Source organism: Heterodontus francisci, unplaced genomic scaffold, assembly GCF_036365525.1.
Source record: "Heterodontus francisci isolate sHetFra1 unplaced genomic scaffold, sHetFra1.hap1 HAP1_SCAFFOLD_172, whole genome shotgun sequence".
Classification (NCBI taxonomy): Eukaryota; Metazoa; Chordata; class Chondrichthyes; order Heterodontiformes; family Heterodontidae; genus Heterodontus; species Heterodontus francisci.
Genome location: NW_027141631.1, coordinates 3,837,773 through 3,844,973, shown reverse-complemented (window position 1 = coordinate 3,844,973; position 7,201 = coordinate 3,837,773).

Genomic DNA, 7,201 nt, shown 5'->3' with positions numbered 1-7,201 from the left:
AAACTCACACACACTATTAGAGACTAAGAGATGTATGATGATTCCCACACTCATAGAGAATATTGAATCATACCTTGCAACCAATGTTCCAGACTCTTCCATCACCATCCATGGGTATGTCATAGTCATAGAGTTATATAGAAACAGGCCCTTCGGCCCATTCTGTCCGTGCTGGCCATAAAACACCCAACTATTCTAATCCCATATTCCTGCACTTGGCCCACAGCCCTGTATGCTATGGCGTTTCAAGTGGTCATCTAAATACCTCTTAAATGTTGTGAGGGTTCCTGCCTCCACCACCTCTTCAGGCATTGCGTTCCAGATTCCAACCACCCTCTGGGTGAAAAAAATGTTTCCTCAAATCTCCCCTAAACCTCCTGCCCCTTACCCTAAATCTATGCCCCCTGGTTCTTGACCCCTCCGCTAAGGGAAAAAGTTTCCTCCTATCTAACTTATCAATGCCCCTCATAATCTGGTACACCTCAATCATGTCCCCCCTCAGCCTTCTCTGCTCTAAGGAAAACAACCCTAGCCTTTTCAGTCTCTCTTCATAGCTGAAATGCTCCAGCCCAGACAACATCCTGGTGAATCTCCTCTGCACCCTCTCCAGTGCAATCACATCCTTCCTATAGTGTGGTGACCAGAACTGTACACAGTACTCCAGCTGAAGCCTAACTAGCATTTTATACAGCTCCATCATAATCTCCCTGCTCTTATATTCTATGTCTCGGCTAATAAAGGCAAGTATCCCATATGCCTTCCTAACTACCTTATCTACCTGTGCTGCTGCCTTCAGTGATCTATGGACAAGTACACCAAGGTCCCTCTGACTTTCTGTACTTCCTAGGGGCCTACCATCCATTGTGCATTCCCTTGCCTTGTTAGTCCTCCCAAAATGCATTACCTCACACTTTTCAGGATTAAATTCCATTTGCCACTGCTCTGCCCTTCTTACCAGCCCATCTATATCTCCCTGTAATCTAAGGATTTCCTCCTCACTATTTACAACACCACCAATTTTCATGTCATCTGCGAACTTACTGATCATGCCTCCTATATTCACATCTAAATCATTAATGTACACTACAAAGATCAAGGGTCCCAGCACCGATCCCTGTGGTACACCACTGGTCACAGGCTTCTAATCGCAAAAACAGCCCTCAACCATTACCATGTCCTGTGCTACCAGCAGGACAGATCCACCAGAGCTGGCGGCACAATTGTATACAGTCAGGAGAGAGTTGCCCTGGGAGTCCTCAATGAAGTCTCATGGTGTCAGGTCAAACATGGGCAACAGAATTTGTTTATGTTTATGTTTATGTTTAGAGATACAGCTCTGAAACAGGCCCTTCAGCCCACCGAGTCTGTGCCGACCATCAACCACCCATTTATACTAATCCTACACTAATCCCATATTCCTACCACATCCCCACCTGTCCCTATATTTCCCTACCACCTACCTATACTAGGGGCAATTGCGAATGGCCAATTTACCTCTCAACCTGCAAGTCTTTGGCATGTGGGAGGAAACCGGAGCACCCGGAGAAAACCCACGCAGACACAGGGAGAACTTGCAAACTCCACACAGGCAGTACCCAGAATTGAACCCGGGTCGCTGGAGCTGTGAGGCTGCGGTGCTAACCAGTGCGCCACTGTGCCGCCCATTTCCTGCTAATTCCCCTCCCTCAGCTGGAGAATCAGTACTCCTCCATGTTGAACACCAACTGGAAGAAGCACTGAGGGTAGCAAGGGCACAGAATGTACTCTGGGTGGGCGACTTGAAGGACATATCTGCCAGACTGGAACAGTGCAGGTGGAGAACCAACAAGAGGGGAAAATCCTACTTGACCTTTTCCTCACCAATCTACCTGTTGCAGACACATCTGTCCATGACAGCACTGGTAAGCATGACCACCACACAGTGCTTGTGGAGATAAAGTCCCATCTTCACACTGAGGACTCCCTCCATCGTGTAGTGTGGTACTACCACCATGCTAAATGTGATAGATTCAGAACAGATCTAGCAGCTCAAAACTGGACATCCATGAGGGACTGTGGACCATCAGCAGCAGCAGATTGGTATTCAAACACAATCTGTTATCTCTGGCCAGGCATATTCCTCTCTCTACCATTACCATCAAGCCATGGAATCAACCCTGGTTCAATGAAGAGTGAAGGAGAGCATGCCGGGAGCAGCATCAGGCCTACATAAAGATGAGGTGCCAGCCTGATGAAGCTACAACACAGGGCTACATACATGCTAAGTAGCAGAAGCAAAATGTGTTAGACAGAGCTAGGCCATCCCACAGCCAATGGATCAGATCGAAGCTCTTCAGTCCTGCAACAGACAGTTGTGAATGGTGGTGGACAATGAAAGAACTAACCAGTGGAGGAGGCTCCACAACCATTTCCATCCACAATGATGTGGGAGTCAAGCACATCATTGCAATAGACAACGCTGCTCACTTACACCAACTTTAGCCAGAGGTGCTGAGTGGATGATCCTCCTCCGGAGATCCCCAGGAGTCACAAATGCCAGTCTTCAGCCAATTGTGATATGAAGAAACAGCTGAAAGGACTGGATACCGAAAAGGTTATTGACCCTGCCAACAATCTGGCTGTAGTACTGAAGACTTGTGTTCCAGAACTAGCCGAACCCCTAGCCATGGTGTTCCAGTATAACTACAACACTGGTAACAGGCAATGTAAAGTACTATTGACAAAATCAGAATGTGACCCAAACTCTCAAACAGTATCTGATAGTGACAGATACAGACTTAATACCACACACATAAACAGTACCAGACACTGACAGATACAGACTGAATCCAACACACATAAACTGTACCAGAAACTGACGATGCAGACTGAATCCAACACACATAAATTGTACCACAGACCAACATATACAGACTGAATCCAACACACATAAACCGTACCAGAGACTGACAGATACAGACTGAATCCAACACACATAAACCGTACCAGAGACTGACAGATACAGACTGATTCCAACACACATAAACCGTACCAGAAACTGAGATATACAGACTGAGTCCAACACGCATAAACTGTACCAGAGACCAACATATACAGACTCAATCCAACACACATAAACTGTACCAGAGAGTGACATATACAGACTGAATCCAACACACATAAACTGTACCAGAGACGAACATAAACAGACTCAATCCAACACGCATAAACTGTACCAGAGACTGACAGATACAGACTGAATCCAACACACATAAACTGTACCAGAGACTGACAGATACAGACTGATTCCAACACACATAAACCGTACCAGAGACTGAGATATACAGACTGAGTCCAACAAGCATAAACTGTACCAGAGACCAACATATACAGACTCAATCCAACACGCATAAACTGTACCAGAGACTGACATATACAGACTGAATCCAACACACATAAACTGTACCAGAGACCAACATAAACATACTCAATCCAACACGCATAAACTGTACCAGAGACTGACAGATACAGACTGAATCCAACACACATAAACTGTACCAGAGACTGACAGATACAGACTGAATCCAACACGCATAAACTGTACCAGAGACTGAGAGATACAGACAGAACCCAACACACATAAACTGTACCAGAGACTGAGAGATACAGACTGAATCTAACACACATAAACTGTACCAGAGACTGAGAGATACAGACTGAATCCAACACACATAAACTGTACCAGAGACTGAGAGATACAGACTGAATCCAACAGGCATAAACCATAGCAGAGACTGAGAGATACAGACTGAACCCAACACACATAAACTGTACCAGAGACTGACAGATACAGACTGAATCCAACACACATAAACTGTACCAGAGACTGACAGATACAGACAGAACCCAACACACATAACCCGTACCAGAGACTGACAGATACAGACTGAATCCAACATGCATAAACTGTACCTGAGACTGAGAGATACAGACTGAATCTAACACACATAAACTGTACCAGAGACTGAGAGATACAGACTGAATCCAACACGCATAAACTGTACCAGAGACTGAGAGATACAGACTGAATCCAACACACATAAACTGTACCAGAGACTGAGAGATACAGACTGAATCCAACAGGCATAAACCATAGCAGAGACTGAGAGATACAGACTGAACCCAACACACATAAACTGTACCAGAGACTGAGAGATACAGACTGAATCCAGCACGCATAAACTGGACCAGAGACTGAGAGATACAGACTGAATCCAACACGCATAAACCATAGCCCAGACTGAGAGATACAGACTGAATCCAACACACATAAACTGTACCAGAGACTGAGAGATACAGACTGAATCCAACACGCATAAACTGTACCAGAGACTGAGAGATACAGACTGAATCCAACACGCATAAACCATAGCATAGGCTGAGAGATGCAGACTGAACCCAACACACATAAACTGTACCAGAGACTGAGATATACAGACTGAATCCATCACACATACACTGTACCAGAGACTGACATACACAGACTGAATCCAACACGCATAAACTGTACCAGAGACTGACATATACAGACTGAATCCAACACACATAAACTGTACCAGAGACCAACATAAACAGACTCAATCCAACACGCATAAACTGTACCAGAGACTGACAGATACAGACTGAATCCAACACACATAAACTGTACCAGAGACTGACAGATACAGACTGAATCCAACACGCATAAACTGGACCAGAGACTGAGAGATACAGACAGAACCCAACACACATAAACTGTACCAGAGACTGAGAGATACAGACTGAATCTAACACACATAAACTGTACCAGAGACTGAGAGATACAGACTGAATCCAACGCACATAAACTGTACCAGAGACTGAGAGATACAGACTGAATCCAACAGGCATAAACCATAGCAGAGACTGAGAGATACAGACTGAACCCAACACACATAAACTGTACCAGAGACTGACAGATACAGACAGAACCCAACACACATAACCTGTACCAGAGACTGACAGATACAGACTGAATCTAACACACATAAACTGTACCAGAGACTGAGAGATACAGACTGAATCCAACACACATAAACTGTACCAGAGACTGAGAGATACAGACTGAATCCAACAGGCATAAACCATAGCAGAGACTGAGAGATACAGACTGAACCCAACACACATAAACTGTACCAGAGACTGACAGATACAGACTGAATCCAACACACATAAACTGTACCAGAGACTGACAGATACAGACAGAACCCAACACACATAACCCGTACCAGAGACTGACAGATACAGACTGAATCCAACATTCATAAACTGTACCAGAGACTGAGAGATACAGACTGAATCTAACACACATAAACTGTACCAGAGACTGAGAGATACAGACTGAATCCAACACGCATAAACTGTACCAGAGACTGAGAGATACAGACTGAATCCAACACACATAAACTGTACCAGAGACTGAGAGATACAGACTGAACCCAACACACATAAACTGTACCAGAGACTGAGAGATACAGACTGAATCCAACACGCATAAACTGGACCAGAGACTGAGAGATACAGACTGAATCCAACACGCATAAACCATAGCCCAGACTGAGAGATACAGACTGAATCCAACACACATAAACTGTACCAGAGACTGAGAGATACAGACTGAATCCAACACGCATAAACTGTACCAGAGACTGAGAGATACAGACTGAATCCAACACGCATAAACCATAGCATAGGCTGAGAGATGCAGACTGAACCCAACACACATAAACTGTACCAGAGACTGAGATATACAGACTGAATCCATCACACATACACTGTACCAGAGACTGACATACACAGACTGAATCCAACACGCATAAACTGTACCAGAGACTGACATATACAGACTGAATCCAACACACATAAACTGTACCAGAGACCAACATAAACAGACTCAATCCAACACGCATAAACTGTACCAGAGACTGACAGATACAGACTGAATCCAACACGCATAAACTGTACCAGAGACTGAGAGATACAGACAGAACCCAACACACATAAACTGTACCAGAGACTGAGAGATACAGACTGAATCTAACACACATAAACTGTACCAGAGACTGAGAGATACAGACTGAATCCAACGCACATAAACTGTACCAGAGACTGAGAGATACAGACTGAATCCAACAGGCATAAACCATAGCAGAGACTGAGAGATACAGACTGAACCCAACACACATAAACTGTACCAGAGACTGACAGATACAGACAGAACCCAACACACATAACCCGTACCAGAGACTGACAGATACAGACTGAATCCAACATGCATAAACTGTACCAGAGACTGAGAGATACAGACTGAATCTAACACACATAAACTGTACCAGAGACTGAGAGATACAGACTGAATCCAACACACATAAACTGTACCAGAGACTGAGAGATACAGACTGAATCCAACAGGCATAAACCATAGTAGAGACTGAGAGATACAGACTGAACCCAACACACATAAACTGTACCAGAGACTGAGAGATACAGACTGAATCCAACACGCATAAACTGTACCAGAGACTGAGAGATACAGACTGAATCCAACACGCATAAACCATAGCAGAGACTGAGAGATACAGACTGAATCCAACACACATAAACTGTACCAGAGACTGAGAGATACAGACTGAATCCAACACGCATAAACTGTACCAGAGACTGAGAGATACAGACTGAATCCAACACGCATAAACAATAGCATAGGCTGAGAGATGCAGACTGAACCCAACACACATAAACTGTACCAGAGACTGAGATATACAGACTGAATCCATCACACATAAACTGTACCAGAGACTGACATACACAGACTGAATCCAACACGCATAAACTGTACCAGAGACTGACATATACAGACTGAATCCAACAAGCATAAACTGTGCCAGAGACTGAGAGATACAGACTGAATCCAACACGCATAAACTGTACCAGAGACTGAGAGATACAGACAGAACCCAACACACATAAACTGTACCAGAGACTGAGAGATACAGACTGAATCCAACACGCATAAACTGTACCAGAGACTGAGAGATACAGACTGAATCCAACACACATAAACTGTACCAGAGACTGAGAGATGCAGACTGAATCCATCACACATAAACTGTACCAGAGACTGACATATACAGACTGAATCCAA